The 19,621-nt window shown below is 39.1% G+C and overlaps 1 protein-coding gene across 1 annotated transcript in view; it reads left to right on the top strand.

The window, feature by feature from the left end:
- IQGAP2 (IQ motif containing GTPase activating protein 2) overlaps window positions 1-847 on the top strand; it is a 350,559-nt gene extending 349,712 nt beyond the window's left edge. Inside the window, exon 35 of the mRNA XM_043975838.1 lies at window positions 741-847. The gene's annotated coding sequence lies outside the window, so the exon portion shown is untranslated. The remainder of the gene's footprint in view (window positions 1-740) is intronic.
- The last annotated feature ends 18,774 nt before the right edge of the window (window positions 848-19,621 follow it).

Here is a 19,621-nt window from a genome sequence, read left to right as displayed (position 1 = left end):
TTTAACCTTCCTTTCTGCTGGTCCAAATCCCACTCATCATTCAAGGTCCCCCTCAGATCCCACTTCTGAGCATATATATATGGAGTCTTATCTCTCTAACTAGATTAGAAGTTTCTTGAAAACAATGGCAATTTCCTAAACTTCTTTGGATCTCCCAGAGCCCCTTGCATAATATAGGTGTTGTGCTCATTAGTATTTGTTGGTTGACTTCACTTCCCTGCAAAAAGCCTCCACTTAGGTTATATCAGTCTACTTACTGTCCCTTTGAAGAAGCAGATAATTCTGCTGTTTTGACTTTCCATGTGGCAGTCTCCATACTTAATTTACACTGCCCATCTCTGCCTGTCAGTTCTTCATCTGCTTCAAAACTCACTTGCCCCAGAAGGGCTGCCACAATTTATTCCCACCTATTTCTCTTTCCCTCTTTCTTTCCCCACATTTGCTTTTAATTTATGGAATAAAACAAGCATCTCCATAATATAGTATAATAAAAAAAAAAAGGATTGCATGTGAAATTGCAAACCTCGAGATGGCTCCCATTAAATACAAATACCCACCTATCTCTCTAAAGGACTTAGGTTTCTCATAGCTATCATCATTTGCTGCCTCTGTGTGTTAACCTATGAAAGCACAGAGTGCCCTTATAGCAAAGGCACCAAGCAGGATTTACATTGATTCATGTTATTTGGGCTTGTGGCTATATCTGTAATACCATATATTATGAATGCTTTTCTCTTAAGGTTTAAAAATGTTGTGTTTGACATCACACCTACTGAAGAAGTGGGTAACTTCGAAGTCAGAGCAAATTTCCGAGGTGTTGAGATGGAAAAGGTTCATCTCGATATTCAGGTAAGACATCCTTTTCTATACTACCTGGGACTGAAGTGTGATGTCATTGAAAAAACACTAGATTTGAAATCAGGGAGAACTGGGTCCAAATCCCAGATTTTCTACTTATTAGCTATGTCATGGGCAAATCACTATTAGATTTTTTGTGGTGGTTTAATGAGCTTTCAGTAAGAAGAACATATAGTTGGCTTGGCACCAAAACTATTACAAAATACGTAAGAAATTGGGCAATAATAAAAATTATAGTGCTCAAGATTAATGCTTAAATACATTACATTGTACTAGCTTTATCTAATACAATCATTAGCTTTCTCTACTTATAATAATTCATTTGTGAAGTCTGTTAACTTTAATTTGTTTGTAGTCTCACCTAGGCAGATAACACTTGGATAAAATAGTGGCAACATGAAAAAAAAATAGAAACTTGTATAGTGGAGCTTTTGTTGTTGGTGACTTGGGGGATCATGGGATTTCCAAAGATTATGTTCCTGGTTACTGAATTCAGCTACAGATGAATAACAAGTGTCTAGGAGACAGCCAGCAAATTCTAGATAACTTTAATGACACTTCCTTTAAAATCATGCTGTGTTGACATATAAACCAAGCTTGGCTTCATTTTTTAAAGAGTTTGCTATTTGTAGTAGGATTAACAATTCCTCATATCCCTTTGTTAAACCTGGACCCCAGAAATTTAGGACATACAAATGTTTGCGGACAAGCATGAATGGATGAATATAAAAAAGCCATCAGAAATAAAAATCACCTTTCCATTTGTAAACATATGGTGGGTTCTACTGAATAGTCACATTGGTAGTGAATTGCTGAAGGAGGATTTTGCTGGAATAATAGAGTGGCATAATGAACAGGGACAAGCTAGATGTCAGGAGACACCAGTTAGAGTCCCAGTTCTAACACTGACTAGCAAAGGGTTATCGACTGTCCTTATAGGTAAAAATAAGGCAATCTTATTCAATAATCTCCAAAGTCCCTTCTAACTGTAAGTGGGTATAAGAGAAAGGGAGGGAGGAAGGGAGGGTGGGAGAGACAGAGACAGACAATTTCTGATCTTCAACCAGGGCAAAAATTGGACGCCAGAGATAAGAAAATTGCTTAGGTATCAAAGAAAATTTCCTTTCAGCAAATAAATTGGATAATTCCTTCTTAGCTGTTCCTCTCAGTCCCCTTCTTTGTCTTCCCCCTCTTTTCAAAAAGCCCTACTTAAAGTACACAAGAGTACATGTCACTCAGAAAACTCTGATCTGTTCTTGTTAGATATAAAGTTGTTCATTGCTTAAATGCCTCAGTCACCCTAGAGAGCAAATAGGAAATGTTACCTGAGAATCAGTCAGCATTTGTTAAGCACCTATGAAGCCCTGTGTTAGGAGCTAGGGATTTAGAATAAAAAATGAAACTCTTCCGGCCCTCAAATTGCTTACAGACAAACTAAGGGAGCATAGTTTACCTCATTCAGGTCAAATCTATACTAAACCAAGAGTTTGTTGTTATTCAGTTATGTCCGATTCTTCGTGAGCCATAGAACATAGCCTGCCAGGCACTTCTGTCCTCTGCTATTTCCCGAAGTCTGTCTAAGCTCATGTTCGTTGTTTCTATGACATTATCTCTCCATCTCATCCTCTGTCATCTCCTTCCCCTTTTGCCTTCGATCTTTCCCCAAATCAGAGTTTTTTCCAGTGAGTCCCATCTTTTCATCATCCAATAAATAGTCTGAATTAATACCTTTAAGTATTGACTCTTTTGATCTCTGAAGATGCCCAGTTACCTTTTGGCTTGTTGAAAAAGTGTTTGCTATGATCAGTGAGTTATCCTGATAAAACTCTGTCTCTGATCTGTGTCATTTTGTTCTCCAAGACCACACTTGTCTGTTATTCCAATTATCTTTTGGGGGGGGGGGCGGAAAGGGGCAATGAGGGTTAAGTGACTTACCCAGGGTCACACAGCTAGTAAGTTTCAAGTGTCTGAAGCCAGATTTGAATTCAGGTTCTCCTGAATCCAGGGCCGATGCTTTATCCACTGTGCCACCTAGCTGCCCCCCCAAAACTCATTATTTGATTTTTAAAAAAAGTCTTTTTTGGTGTTATTTCTAGATGTTGTGGGTCATCATAGAATTGATCAACTTTTTCCTGTTTGGCATCAGTGGTTAGAACATAGACTTGTATTACTGTGATGTTGAAGGTTTGCCTCATATGCTAACATATAGGATTCTGTCATTTTTGAGACTATAGCCTAGTACTTTTTTTCTCACCTTTTTATTGACTATGAGGGCTACTTTATTTTTCCTAAGGGATTCTTGCCCATAGTAGTATATGATGTGATCACCTAAATTAAATTCTCCCATTCCCATTCAAGTTCACTGACATCCAAGATATTGATGTTTAATCTTTCCATCTCCTGTTTGACCATACCCAGCTTACCTTGCTTCATAGATCTTATATTCTAGATTCTTATGCAGTATTGATCTTTGCAACATCAGACTTTCCTTTCAACATCATACACATCCACAGTTGAGCTTCCTTTTGTCTTTGGCCCAGCCCCCTTCATTGGTACTGGAACTACTTGTAGTCATCTTCTGCTCTTCCCTGTTGGATTCCTTTGAACCTGAAGCACTAAACTTCTGGTGTCATATCTTTTATCATTTTAATACTCTCCATGGGGGTTTCTTGGTAAAGATACTGAAGTGTTTGCCATTTCCTTTTCCATGGGATCACCCTTTGTCAGAACTCTCCACTATGACATGTCCATCTTGGGTAACCCTACACGCCATAGTTCCTAGTTTTATTGAACCACAGAAGCTCCTCCACCATGACAAGACAATGATCCAGGAGGGGCAACCAAAAGTTTATCGGAAGTGGGAAAAGAAATAACTACGTGTTCCGAGATTTTCATAGCAATCTCATATGTAACTGACCCCTGTCCTCCCCCCTGCAAAAAACAAAACAAAAACAAGACACATAGTAGGAGTAACCTAAATGTCCATCCAACATTAGGGAAATGATTAAATAAATCAGGTAGCACATTAATGTCATGTATATTGTATTCTATAATCCCATCAATATTGACAAATGTTGGGGATATAAAGAAATCTGAAAAGACATTGATAAAATAATGCAAAAAGAAAAAAAGCAGGAGTAGAATAGGTTATACTGTATACTAACTACAAGTATTTGAAGAAAGATGAATAATAATGAACAGCCAAGGAAATCTGATGGGTACTTAAGAGGGAGAAGCTGAAAAATGTTGATGCTTTATTCACTAAAATTAATTTAAATATAAATAGTTGTTTTGTAAGTTTAGTTGCTTGTATCTGTCTCAACATTAAAATGTTAGTATAACATTTAATTGTAAAGAAGTAAGGGGGCAGCTAGGTGGCACAGTGGATAAAGCACTAGCCCTGGATTCAGGAGGACCTGAGTTCAAATCCAGCCTCAGACATGTGACACTTACTAGCTCTGTGACCCTGGGCAAATCACTTACCCCTCATCGCCCCATGAAAAAAAATAAAATAAAGTAAAATAATAAATAAAGAAGTAAGGTCAAGAAAATTTCTTTCTTTCACATAAGTCAAGTCAGCAGCATCATGGCCAGAAGAATTCAGTTTACCTTTCCACCCAGTTCTTTGTGAATGTTTAGAAAACGTCCAAAATACTAACTTTGCAATTTAATCATCTTCTTTCTGATTACAGGATTTGCTTCAGATGCAGTATGAAGGAGTAGCTGTAATGAAGATGTTTGATAGGGCTAAAGTGAATGTAAACCTTCTTATATTCCTGCTGAACAAGAAATTCTATGTAAAATAAAATGCTTCCAGGTATATCATGGACTCTGCATCCAATGGATTGGGAAATGGATTTGTTCAGGATTTTTGTTTTGAAATATGATTGCAGTCACTACTCATGGAAGTGGGTTTGATTTTTCTCAAAGACAAAAACTGTTCGGAAGAATGTACCCATGTGCCTTTTTGATGATCTGCTATTACAGTAGAATGCTACACAATATCAATTAATGTAAACCCTTCCAGATCATACTGTGGTGTGGGGATTCTGCTTTGAAACCCTTTTGGTTCACAGCATTTTCAAGTCCTATGTTTCATTTTAAAGTAGTTGAAGAAATGTCTAAAGCTATTTTTCCTATGAGGATTTTTCAAATGTTTCATTTGCATACTAGAATTCTTCGTAGATTTTTTTTTTTTTGTAATCTGTGAAGAAATGAAAGCCTAATTCTTTGTAAGGAATCACTTAGACAAATAAACTTAGTACTAAACCCTGCCTTCTGGGAGGTGTCAATTATAAAGTGAACTTTTGTGCAATTCAAATAAAGTTTTTATAGGTAATTACAATACAATAACATTTTCTGTATAAAAGTATATATTTTATGTGATTTATTCCTACTAAATAAAAGTGCACTACTGCCTCATGGTCAAAAACTTTCTACTCAAAGCCTTTAATTTAAGTGGCAAAGAAGCAATGTGGATAGCAATCAGGAGGGTGGTTTTTTTCCTCCCAGTTTATTTGAACACTTACATTGTGCCTCTCAATTTTCTCTCTCTCTCTCTTTTTTTTTTTTGTAATGGAATAAAATCAGTATCTAAATGGTTTAAAATGTATTCCTGAGAGATTGTTCTATGTAAAATAAATGTTACTTAATTACATCATTTGTTTGTAAAATCATTTTAACAACATTCTAACTGTAGTGCAAGGAAAAGATTTTTCTTAGGGAAACATACTTGGAAAAGACCCATCAAATAGTTATAGTCAAATTTCAGTTTTCTGTTTTGTGGTTTATTTGCAGCCAGTTTTAGTTCTTAGCCGGGTTTCCGCTGATAGCTTATATGCTTCTGAATGACCTATCTTCATCTCTTCCTGGTATCATTGTCTTTTATGGGAACAGAAATTAATTTTAATGTCAACCTAACCAAAACCTGACTGAGATAGCCAATTTGCTGGAAGGGGGAGGGAAGGACGACAATGCAGTTCAAATTTATTTGCATAATTAAAAGATGACTGGCCTTAATTACAACACCCAGGTGGTGGAATGCAGGGAGTGCTGAACCTGGGATCAGAAAGAGCCCTGAGTTCAAATTTGGCCTCAGACATTTGCTAACTATGTGACGCTGGGCAAGTCACTTAACCACTGTCTGCCTCTGTTTTCTCATCTGTAAAATGGGGATAATAATAGCATTATCTCACAGTTATTGTAAGGATAAAATGAGATAATATATGTAAAGAGCTTTGCAAAGCTAAAAGCATTATATAAATGCTAGCTATTATCCGCAAGTCCATGTATCCTTTGCTGTCCCATTAAATCTTATCTGGGCTTTAATTTAGTACTAAAAGTAATAAAGGAATTTCACTGGTTTTCACTGTGATCACAAAATATTGTCTAAATCATCATTGCTTATAGACAGTCACACAGCACAACTCATAAATCTAATGGTAAACAATTTAGGAAAACTCAAATTCTAAAACAATTAGGAAGAGAACTGTAGTTAGATGTCACTACTAGATCAAGAAATGTACCTATCTAGGAATGCACAGGATCTGTTTGAACACAACTATAAAATTATAGTGCTTTCCCCACCCCACCCCCCACACACAAAGATGACCTAAATAATCAAAATTGGCAGATAGGTGGCACAGTGTATACAACACTGGGCTTGGAATCAGGAAGACATCTTCTTGAGTTCAAATTTGGCCTCAGACACTTCAGACGCTGAGATACTTTGGCCTCAGCTGTGTGACCCTGGGCAAGTCACTTCACCCTGTTTGCATCGGTTTCCTCATCTGTCAAATGAGCTGGAGAAGGAAATGGCAAACCACTCCAGAAACTCTACCAAGAAAACCCCAGATGGGGTCACAAAGAGTTGGATGCAAATGAAATTACTAAACAACAACAAAATATTCAAAAAGCTTTCAGTGTTCTTAAATGGATCAGGTTAGTAAATTGTAGATTGGTAAAAATGAAAACACTTCCAAAATTAATTTATTTCCTGCAGTACCAAAACATGATAAAGCAGTTAGTGCACGAGTGACTTAATTTGTCTTTGCCTCAGTTTTCTCATCTTTAAAATGGGGGAGGGGACCATATAAGCTAGGCCTGCTTCAGCGCTAGATTTATGATCCTGTGAAACTATGTATTTGCTCAAAGGGAAAGCTGGAAGGCCATTAAGTAGTGCTGTTTTCAATGTTCTCTTCACTATTCTTTTTTTTTTTTAAGTGAGGCAATTGGGGGTTAAGTGACTTGCCCAGGGTCACACAGCTAGTAAGTGTTAAGTGTCTGAGGTCAGATTTGAACTCAGGTTCTCCTGAATCCAGGACTGGTGCTCTATCCACTGTACTACCTAGCTGCCCCCACTATTATTATTTTAAAAGATAAATTTTTATTGATATATTTTGTTTTCACATGCCTCTATTTCCCATTGTATTCCTCCCACTGCCTCTCAGAAAGCTTTCCCTCATAATAAAGAATGTAAAAAAGAAAGGAAAAATAGGTTCAAAAGAAGTAATCATCCTATCAGAAAAGTGTGTTATTTGCCACATTCCGCAGCCATGGTCCCCAACTTCTGAACAGTTATTCTTTGTATGGAGCTCAGTAAGAAAAATGCATATAAAGAGGCAGGTAAGTTACACCTTTAAAATATACACCTCTGTTTGTTTAGCCAACACCAGCATTGGAAATCAGTGTGAGTGACCTATAAGCTGATAATTTGCAGATAAAGCTGAGTCACAGATCCTCAAACTCCTGTCAGGGACACAATTTCTACAGATCTAGGTAGAAGGTGCCCAGTAAAACTTTCCTAGGGAAGTTTTGCCCCCAAACAACCTTTCCCAGCTAGGAGTAAACTGTAAAGGGCCCTTTGACTTGTTGCTTGTAAAATCATTTTAATAACCTGATTGAAATGCAAGGAAAGGAATTTTCTTGGGGAGGCTTACTCTGAAAAGAAATAACGAAACTAGAGACCAGCATCAGTTATCTACTTTACAATTTATTTGAAACAAATAATTTGTAGTTCTCATGCTGGTTTCTGTTGAATGACCTTCCATCTCTTCCTGGAATTATTGTGCTTTACAGGAATAGAAACTGATTTTAATGCTGGCTTAATCCAGACCAAATTGGGATAGTAAAAATACTGGAGAAAGGGGACAGTACACTCCAAGCTCAAGTTAATCTAAGCAGGAACCAAAAAGTATACAGGCACATGGTAGCAAAAGAAGAAAGCACAAATTAGGCTTTGAAGAATGTTTGTAGTATTATTTGACCAGCTGTGTCATGAAATGAAGTTGGAGGAAGTCACACAATTGTACTGACTAAGTAACCTGTCAATTCATGTTAGCAAACAACAGGCCCTCATTCCATCGAGCAAATCTCTATTTAGAGGAACTAGGAGGTGGAGTGGATCAAGTCTTGAGTGGGAATCCGGTGTCAGATACATATTATCTATTGAACCCATGGCAATTAATTCCCTTAACCTCTCTCAGCCTCAGTTTCCTCACCTGTAAAATAGGAATCATGAGGGCACCTACCCTATAAGGTTGTAAGGATCAAATAAGATAAAATACAGCATTCTGTAAGCCTTACAGTACTATATAAATGCAACTGTGATTCCTAATTGAATCTATCTCCCACTCTCCTGAAAAGCTATTTCAAACCTCTCAAGCCTCCCACACCTTCCCTTCCTCCCACTCAGTTAATGATCTGGCCTCCTACTTTGTTGAGAAAATTGAAATCATTCCAAAATCCCTTGCCATCATTCCCCATTCTCTGCTCTTGAGGTAGATTGGCAGCACGGTAGATAGAGAGCCTGGAATCAGAAAGACCTGATTCAAATCCAGCATCAGAATGACCTTGGAAAAGTTGCTTAACATGTTTGCCTCAGTTTCTTCATCTATAAAATGAAGACAATGCCAACCTTTCTCTTTAGGGTGGTTGTGAAGATCAAGTGAGATAATATTTGTAAAGCATTTAACACAGTACCTGGCACAATAGCAGTATCTGCATGTTTATCCCCTTCCATCTAACAATAAGAAAGCTCCTCTCCTGACCAAGGTCAACTTCTCTGCATGCACTTTTGCTCCCCTCAAATCTCCTCTATCACGTTCCAATCCAAATCATCTCTATCTAATCTTCAACCTCTACCTCTTTACTAGCTCCTTCCCTGCTGCCTTCAAATATGTCTGTCTCAAAATCCTTCAAGATCTTGGAGACCATCCTCCCCTCAAGCTATGACCCATAGTCCACAACCTCCTGACACAGGGGCAGGATTCTCTTCTGTCTCATCAGAGCTTTTTCCTTCTTCATTTTCAAGTTAAGTAAGTCATTGGGATGTAGGAGGTAAAGAAGGGGTTAACAGACAAACCTAGGACCCAAGCTCTAATTTAGATCTGAGCTCCAAAAGGGATTAATGGATAACTTAAGACTTGGGCCCTCACCAATACAAGTTAGGGCCTAGGTTCTTGTTACCCCCATTAGTCACCATTCAAAACAAATAATCACAGAGCCCTTAACTACAACAAAAACATAAAGAGACAGGTTATAGAAATCCTAATTGCTAAATGTTAGTACCCAGAAACTAGGCCTGGGAATGAAAAACACAGGGACACTGACCTTGGCAAGTTGAGGTAACATGCACAGAAAAGGTCAAATTTGTCCCCAGTTCACCTTATGTAAACTCCCAAAACACACCTCCACGGAAAAAGGTACCCAGCTAGGGATTTGGGCTAGGACCCCAGGAACTCCAAATTAGGATAGGCCCTCCCCTGTACCTCCTTCAGCTGGAGATTATTATAATGAGACTGATAATCAATTTATCCATACTATAAATATAACTTTTTTCTTTCCCTATTTGAGAGACACCTCCATGGTGCTCTCCCTGTGGTCACTCACAGCATTGCAATAAAACTTGGGAAACTGAGTTACTGAGTCTTGTAATTCTTTGGGACACCTCATGATCAATCCGATCAATTAAACCCACCTCCCACATCAATTGTAGGCTTCTTCAGGGCCTTCCAAGAGCCAGGCACCATGCTTAGCACTGAGGTTGCAAAAAAGACAAAAATAGTGCCTGAGCTCAAGGAGCTCAAAACCTAATGGGGGGGGAAGGGAGGGGAACAACATCTTGTACAAACAAGATATATACAAGATAAATTAGGGATAGTCTCGGGGGGGGGGGGGGAAGCACTAAGATGAAAAAACAGAAAAGGTATCTTGGAGAACATGAAATTTTAGCGGACTTAAAGGAAGCCAGGAGGTGGAGGGGAGGAGGGAGAGAATTCCAGGTATGGGGTAATAGCCAGTGAAAACACATGGAATTGGGAAATGGAGGGTCCTATGGGAGGAACAGCAAGGAGGTCAGTGTCACAAGATCATAGATCATACAGAGGGAGAGTAAAGTGTAAAAAGACTGGGAAGGGAGGAGGGGCCAAGGTTATGAAGAGCTTTAAAAGTTAGGGTATTTTATATTTGATGCTGGAGGTAACATCAAAATCATTCTGATGTTTTTGAAGGTATGTCATTTAAAGTATTGGGGACTAGCCTGTTTCTGTTATAAATTACTGGGGAACTTGGCTGGGAGGGTTCTAATATATTGCTATTTATAAATTAAAGATTATTGCACCAGTTTAGGTAGTATGCATTTATTATTAATTAAGATCACATATTACTAAAGTATTAACTGCATGTCTGACTAATTTCCCAACTAGTTACATACCCAGTACATTTTGCCAACCAAGCAGGGGAGGAGAGAATGCATGGCTTGTTCAAGTGGGTCCCAGGCGTAAGAGAGTAAGAGAGGAGAGTAAGATCCTAAGAGAATAAGAGAATGACCCTCTTGTACCAGGGGATTTTTATCCTCTTTCAAGTAAAGACAGGTCACCACATATTGATCTAAGCTAATTGGTTACCATCATTCAACTCCATTGATTGACATGACTTGGGGGTGATGGTCAAGGTATGTTTCCCTCCCCTAACTAATCAGAAAGTTCAATCTGTATTCCTTTTTATTATACCCTTTTATACTCCTTTATACTCTTCCCAGGCTGGGGAAGGGGAGAGAGTAGCTTCTAGAAATTCATTATTAATAATTATTTTCTCACAAAGGAATCTGTCATTTTCATCAGTAACCTGGTCAGGGGAAAGATTTCTTGAGCCTCTTCTCTTTCTCTCTCTCCCCCCCACTCTCTCTCTCTTTCTCATTTATTTATTCATCTGTCTGTTTGTTTTCCGGGGAAATGAGGATTAAGTGACTTGCCCAGGGTCACACAGTTAGTAAGTGTCCAGTCTCTGAGGCCAGATTTGAACTCAGGTCCTCCTGAATCCAGGACTGGTGCTTTATTCACTGTGCCATGTAGCTGCCCCTACCCTCTCTTTTAGGAGGAAGACCACTCTATGCTTGAACACAGCCATCACTTAACTGGCAGACAGAAATACTAACATTGCACTGTCTATGCTGGCCATTGCAGGGTTCTCCCTGATCTCCATACTTGCTAGAAGTGAATTTCTCAGTCTTTCATCTTTTTTTTGCTGATATTCCTCTTGGGGATCTGCTTTGGCAAACTTCTGTGAACATCAGGTGTTATCCCTCTCCTTACCTTGTTAGCATAGTGACAGCCACACCCAACTGGCTTTATCTTCTCTTACAAAAACTCTTACCTTTTCTTACCAACTTGGATTTATCTTGTCATACCAGAAACCTTTTCCCCTTCCTCTTCTTCAATTCTTTCTTCTACCTCACAATTCAATCCAATAAAAATTTGTCAGGTGCTTACTGTGTGCAAGACACTGTGCTTGGGACTGGAGATACAAAGACAAAAACTAAATAGCTCCTGCCCTCAAATAGCTTACATGTACACAGAAGAAATCACAAAATAATTTGGGGGTGGGAAGTGGGGGAAGAAGTAACTATTAAGGGGATGCATAGAGGCCTCCTATTTAGGAGGGAGCACCTGAGCTGAGCCTTGAATGGATATAGGAATTCTAAGAGGAGGAGAGAGGGAACATATTCTAAGCCTTGTGGAGACTTGTGTAAGGTATAAGTGGAAGATGAAATGTCATGTAACAATAAACAGGCCAGGTGTGCTAAAATGTAGTATGTCTGAGAACTAGGAAATGTGAGATTAGACAGGAAAGAGAGGGTGGAATCAGATTACAGAAGGCTTTATACCAAATCGTGGAGTTTGTATTGGGAGCTGCTGAAACCTTTTCACCATTCATAATTTGCTCCTATTAAATGAGGACTCCTTGAGACCAGGGATTACATTGCTTTTCTATATGTATTCCCAGAACTTGACACAGTACTTTGCACATAGTAAGTGCTTATTAAATGGCTTGTTATTCACTTACTAATTCTTCCTTTTAATATTAAGCCATTCCCCTCTTCTTCATCTCCTTCCACTTAATCCCTCCTCCTCCTCCTATTCCTCTTCCTCCCACAGCCCAAGCCCTTCTCTTTCTTCTTGATTCCTTTCCCTTCTTCAACTTTTCTTTGAATCTTCCTGAATTCCCCAAATTCAGGCTCTGACTTTCTTAAATCAGCTTAATTGCTGGGCTCATACTGTGGAAAGGACAGCACTACTTCCATTTATTCTCTGCTTTTAAAAAGCTGTAAAAATATGAATCAACAAAGTCTCTATTCATCTCAAGTCCCTGGCTGGGAAGGTCCCAGCAATTAGAAAGAGATCAGAGCCCTCTCTCATTTTGGTAAATTTTGATCATGTAGCTTTAAAAATCTCCCACCTCTTTATGGCAGATGCATGGGCTAAATTCATGCTAAGAACAAACACAAATTAGCCCTTCAATAAACAACCAAGACATTTTAGAGAAATTGATTTCTTTTAAAACCAAAGGGGAAATTGAAAAACACACACACACACACACACACACACACACACACACACTTTTAAGAGACAAGGATTAGAGAGACAGACTCAGAGAGACAAGAAAGGAGGTCACCAGTCCTGTTCACATTAACAGGAATAATTCCACCCACTCTGTATGTGTTCCATGTTGTTTCTGAGTTGGTCTCTGAAATTCAAGACCTAATCACAGAAAGGGATCCATACTGATGTGATAAATCCACTATAAAAACTAACCAGGGGGGCAGCTAGGTGGCACAGTGGATAAAGCACCAGCCCTGGATTCAGTAGGACCTGAATTCAAATCTGGCCTCAGACACTTGACACTTACTAGCTATGTGACCTTGGGCAAGTCACTTAACCCTCATTGCTCCACAAAACAAACAAACAAACAAAAAAAAAAACAACTAACCAGGGCAGTTTTAGAGGCAGTTGATGATACAGTGTATAGATAGAATGTTGGGACTGGAATCAGGAAGATGACTTCAAATCACTAGCTATGAGACCTTGGTCAAGTCACTTAACCTCTGCTTGCCTCTGTTTCCTTAGCTGTAAAATGGAGATGATAATAGCACCTACAAATGAGATGATATTTGTAAAATACCTGACATATATATATATATATATATATATATATATATATATATATATATATATATATATATAGCCATTATTAGCTACACTCTGCAATTCCCTTATGAAATGAGAATAAATCTCTGAGTAAATTAGGAAAGGAGCAATGAAGTCATGAGCCCTGCCCACAGGTGACTTTTTTTCTGATAAAAGTATTTTATTTTTTCCAGTTACATGTAAAGATAGTTCTCAACATTTGTTTATACAAGCTTTCCAATTTCAGATTTTTCTCCCTCCCCACTCCCCTAGAGAGCAGGCAATCTGATATAGGTTTTATATATATAAAATAACATTAAACATATTTCTGCACTAGTCACACTATAAGTGAAAAATCAGAGCAATGAGGAAAACCCTCAAAATAGAAAAACATCAGCACCAAAAACAAAAGAAATAGGGGCAGCTAGGTGGCGCAGTGGATAGAGCACTGGCCCTGGATTCAGAAGGACCTGAGTTCAAATACAGCCTCAGACCCTTGACACTTACTAGCTATGTGACCCTGGGCAAGTCATTTAACTCCAATTGCCTCACACACACAAAAAAAAGAAATAGTATGGTTCATTCAGCATCTATACTCCACAGTTCTTTTTTTTCCCCCTGGATTTGGAGATCCTCTTCCATCATGAGTCCCCTGGAACTCTTCTGTACCATTGCATTGGTGAGAAGAATCTAGTCCATCACAGTAGATCAACACACAATGTTGATGATACTGTGTACAATGTTCTTCTGGTTCTGCTCATCTCACTCATCATCAGCTCATGCAAGACCCTCTAGGTTTCTCTGAACTCCTCCTGCTCATTGTTTCTTACAGCACAATAGTATTCCATTACATTCATATACCACAACTTGCCCAACCATTTCCCAATTGATGGGCATCCCCTCAACTTCCAATTCCTTGCCACCACATAAAGAGCAGCTATAAATATTTTTGTACATGTGGGTCCTTTTCCCTTTTCCATGATCTTTTTGGGGAAAAGACCCAAAAGTGGTATTGCTGGGTCAAAGGGTATGCACAGCTTTATCGCCCTTTGGGCATAATTCCAAATTGCTCTCCAGAATGGTTGGATCAGTTCACAGCTCCACCAACAATGCATTAGTGTTCCAATTTTTCCACAGTTTCTCCAACATTTATTATTTTCCTTTTTTGTCATTTTAGCCAATCTGATAGGTATCAGGTAATACCTCAGAGTTGTTTTAATTTGCATCTCTCTAATCAATAGTGATTTAGAGTATTTTTTCATATGGGAATAGATACCTTTGATTTCTTCATCAGAAAACTGCCTGTTGATATCCTTTGACCATTTCTCAATTGGGGAATGGCTTGGATTCTTTTTTTTTTTTTTTTTTGGTGAGGCAATTGGGGTTAAGTGACTTGCCCAGGGTCACACAGCTAGTAAGTATCTGAGGCAGGATTTGAACTCAGGTACTCCTGAATCCAGGGCCAGTGCTTATCCACTGCACCATCTAGCTGCCCCTATGGCTTGGATTCTTATAAATTTGATTTAGTTCCCTATATATTTTAGAAATGAGGCCTTTATCAGAAGCACAGGTGACTCTTAAAAGACAACAGGATAATTCCAGAAGAAGTCAGTTCAAGTGCCCACAAGGAGTCACCAGACTTAAGGAGGAGCCCAGATCCCAAATAAGCTGGGTGGAAGACGCATGGAACTAGATAAGGGTAGGAGTGGAATAGGCAAACAGAAACACCACAGGATACAGCAAGGGTGTGTGGGTCAGTCAGGCTGGATAGATACTATATTCCTGAAACTGCCACCCACTCCCAGTACAGATACCAAGGCAGTAATTCTGCAACTTCTTTCTGTGCTTGGGTTTGCTCAAGGGTGCCTGAAACTTGTTCCTTTGGGCATGAGAAAAGCTGTTTACCTTTCCTTGTTTTCAATATGTACTTTGTCCCTGTAAATTGAGTTAGCCACAGGAATTTGCAATTACTGGGACTGCATTTAGGAGGAGAAAAAAAAGAGGTGGAGGAACAGGAGAAAGAGAGTGGGGAGGAGGGGAGAGAGAGAGAGAGAGAGAGAGAGAGAGAGAGAGAGAGAGAGAGAGAGAGAGAGAGAGAGAGAAATTGATTTTTGCCAGAGACTTGGAGTTAATCAAATGGAGAATTAGTTTCCTTTTTTTATAACTTTGCAGAACAGAGAGCTAATGTTGTTTGTATAGGAATGTCAATAAGAGTGGCTTAATAGGGGGCAGCTAGGTGACACAGTGGATAGAGCACTGGCCCTGGATTCAAGAGAATCTGAGTTCAAGTCCAGCCTCTGACTCTTGATACTTACTAGCTATGTGACCCTGGGCAAGTCACTTAACCCTAATTGCCTAAACAAACAAACAAACAAATAAATAAAGTGCCTGAATGACCCTGCATTTCATCCCACCCCACCTTCACTGCTACACAAGGGGATTTGCATGCCTTCAGTGCACACAACCTCTCTCCTGAAGTTTTTTTTTAATGTTGTTTTTTTGTTTATTTTGGGGGAGGGGGGGTTGCAAGGCAATGAGGGCCAAGTGACCTGCCCAGGGTCACACAGCCAGCAAGCGTCAAGTGTCCAAGGCTGGATTTGAACTCCGGGTCCTCCTGAATCAAGGGCCAGTGCTCTATTCACTCTGCTACCTAGCTGGCCCCTCTCCTGAAGTTTTGACCCCACTGTATATGCCCCTGCTTCTGCTATCCTGGCTCCATATGGCTTTTCCCGGCCTTCCTTTCTCCAGTTCTGTATATCTCCTATGCAATTTGTCAAAATGTGGGTTTCTCCTCAGTTCTGTTCCCTGCCTGGACTCACTGAGACTAACCTCCTCTCAAACAGACCCACTTGCTTTTAAGGGCCACCTGGAGTAGGGCCAATCATTTCTTGGCCAATTCCATTTCTACTTCAGTTCTAAATCTGATAAAAGCAATATGTCAGTGTTTTAAAGTCACCCCAATTAAAAGATTCCTAAATACCATAGACACTCTGATTGGAGCAGCTAGGTGTTGTCATGGATCCAGTGCCAGCCCCGCACCTGAGTTCAAATCCAGCCTGAGACACCTACTATCTGTGACTTTGGGCAAGTCACATAACCCTGTTTGCCTCAGTTTCCTCAGTCATTAAATAAGCTGGAGAAGGAAACGACAAACTATTCCAGTATCTTTGCCAAGAACACCCCAAATGGGGTCATAGAGAGTTGGACTTGACTGAAAACAAGTCAACAGAAACTGCCTGATGACAGACTGTTAGTCTCAGGTTTATTCAGATGGAGTAAATGAAAAACAGAAACAAAGAGCTGCCTGAAGCTTAGTAATGGCACAAAGCTGGTGACTGACCTGCTGAGGGTGATGAGCAACATTATCATGCCCATGTGGGTTAATTAACAAGTCTTGAGAAAGAACACAAATGGGTCATTAAAGAGATACTAAAAGACCTTTGGACCAAGTTACAAAGGGAAAGTTTACTTACATGTATTGCTCCTACCCTGTTCTTTGGTGCTAGTTGAAAAATCTTAGAAATGGAAAATCTTATAGGATTTTTTTTTTGGTGAGGCAATTGGGGTTAAGGGACTTGCCCAGGGTTACACAGCTAGTACGTGTCAAGTGTCTGAGGCCGGATTTGAACTCAGATCCTCCTGAATCCAGGGCCGGTGCTTTATTCACTGAGCCACCTAGCTGCCCCTCTATAGGATTTTTAAAAGGGAAAAAAGAGATCATTATATATTTCATTCAGAAGTAAATTCTCACACCAGCTTTACTTTCCAACTTGAGTTAAGAAAATTCATGACAAGAGTATGAGCCAACAAAGGTCTTCTAATTCACTAAAGATGCAGCCATAAATTGTTTTAAACCATGTTGGGAAAAAGCTATTTATTCCAGAAAAGTAGCTAAACTGTCAATACCCTTTGACTTGGATATCTCATACACTGGGATGGTGACCCAAGGATTTTAACGACAGGAAGAACAGTTCCAAATGTACAAAATGTTCATTGCAGCATTATTTGTCATGAAGAAGATCTCAAAATGAAATATGTGCCCAATGACAGGGAAGTAGCTGAACAAATTATGGGATAAGAATGTAATGGTATGTTACTAAAATATAAGGAATGATAGACATGAAGAATTCAGAGAAATATAGGAAGACTTACGTGAAAGGATGATGCAGACTAAATAGAACAATGTAAACAATGACTTCAACAATGTAAATAAAGTTGAGGTAGGGAGGCAACAAAACTGGGGAAATGTAGCAATTGTTGTTCAGTCCTGCTGAAATCTTTGTGACCCCGTGGACCATAACACACCAATTCTGTCCACAGTGTTTTCTTAGCAAAGATTCTAGATTAGTTTGCCATTTCCTTCTCCAGTGGATTAAGGCAAACAGAGGTTAAGTGACTTGCCCAGGATCACACAGCTAATAAGTGTCTTGGCTGAATTTGAATTCAGGTCTTCCTGACTCCAGACCCAGTGCTCTAACCACTGAGCAACCTAGCTGTCTCCAAGGCAAACAGGTTAAGTGACTTGCTCAGGGTCACCTAACTAGTGTTTGAGACTGAATTTGAACTCAGATCTTCCTGACTCCAGACCCGGTGCTCTAACCACTGAGCCATCTAGCTGCATCCAAAATACTGTCTTTTCTTCCTCCTGGATATTGCTCAGAATAACTGAATTGAACTAAACCCAACAAGGCTACAGCTCTGTGTAACTGCACCCCCTGACCCAAGGAAAGCACAAGAGAGGGTTGTGGTGAGATTGAGTCAATGAAGCAATCTAGCAAAATACATCAATAGTCAATGTAATTATACTGTCAAAGTTAAAGGACATATATCTCCCCTGTGTCTTAACACTGAATAAACTAATATACTTTTATGAAGGTTTGTTTGCAGGTTCTTTATGTCAAAACAAAATGTTGCAATAAACTTTTTACATTATCAGACAAATCAATAAATACTGAGAGTAATTACTGGCTACATTGGTTTCAATTGAACCATATTATTTCTTTTGTTTTGGGTGCTGTTGGTTTTTTTTTTCTTTCTATTTTGAGGTTTTGCATCACTGCTCTGATTCTTTCTCTTGTAACAGGATTAATGCAGAAATAGGATTAATGTTATTATGTGTATATATATATATGTGTGTGTGTATATATATCTATATGTATATGTATAGAGATATATAGATATAACCTATATCAGATTACCTGCTGTCTAGGGGAGGGGGGAGGGAGGGGGGGAGGGAGAAAAATCTGAAATTGTAAAGCATGTATAAACAAAAGTTGAGAACTATCTTTACATGTAATGGAAAAAATAAAATACCTCATACATTAAAAAAAAAAGTTAATGGAATTGTCACATCAATCAACATAAAAGGAGGCCATGGACTCCATAGCTGGCCAAGAGCACATACTTCATTTGGCCTGACTTTCCTTCCTTTGCTTTGTTAGAGTTCGAGTTCGAGTTTGAGTTAGCTTTCTCTTGCCAGCCCCTCCTATAATAATGAACTATTTAGAAGCTATTAAAGCAAGAAGAAAATACCATCATGTAGCCTGGTTAACCAAAAAGCTAAGGGTGGGAGGTGGGGTGTAAAAAAATCAAGCATTCCTAAGAAATAGACAATGCCCTCTAATTAAGTCCAGATCGGGGTTGTTGTTATTTGGCCTTTATTCTGGAAGAGAACAAAGACATCACTATTTCCTCCAGAGCCATCTGGATCCAGTGGCAGGATATACATCAGGATGACTGGAGATGGCCCTTGATGTTTTTTTTTTAGGGAAATTGGGGTTCAGTGACTTGCCCAGGGTCACACAGCTAGTAAGTGTCTGAGGTAAGATCTGAACTTAGGTCTTCCCAACTTCAGGGCCAGTGCTCTATCCACTGCACCACTAGCTGTAGTGATCAAGAGCCCTGCACCTAGGTTGCTGGCACCTAAAGATTGCATATCTTCCTTGTAATGGTCCTTAAGATGAGAAGTACTTTAAGGTTTCCATTCCTCTTCTAACCCACTCCTATACTTCCTCCCTCACATTTTTTCTCCTCCTTTATATTACTCAGAGTAACTGAACTGAAACTAACAAGGCTGCAGCTCTGAGTAACCACATCCCCTAATAGTTTTAAGCACAGGTTTGGGGTGAGATTGAATTAAGGAAGCAATCTAGCAAAAATAAAGAAATGAATGAATTAATCTTCTTCAACTAGATTGCAATGTAGATTTGGAGCTAGAAGGGAAGTTAGAGGACTTTGAGTCCAATTTCTTCATTTTATAGATAAGAAAACTGTGACAGAAAGGGGTTATAATTTTCCTA

This window comes from Dromiciops gliroides, chromosome 1, assembly GCF_019393635.1.
Source record: "Dromiciops gliroides isolate mDroGli1 chromosome 1, mDroGli1.pri, whole genome shotgun sequence".
Taxonomy (NCBI): Eukaryota; Metazoa; Chordata; class Mammalia; order Microbiotheria; family Microbiotheriidae; genus Dromiciops; species Dromiciops gliroides.
The sequence above is the reverse complement of the archived record's forward strand: the minus strand, read 5'-3'. Positions and strand labels throughout refer to the sequence as shown.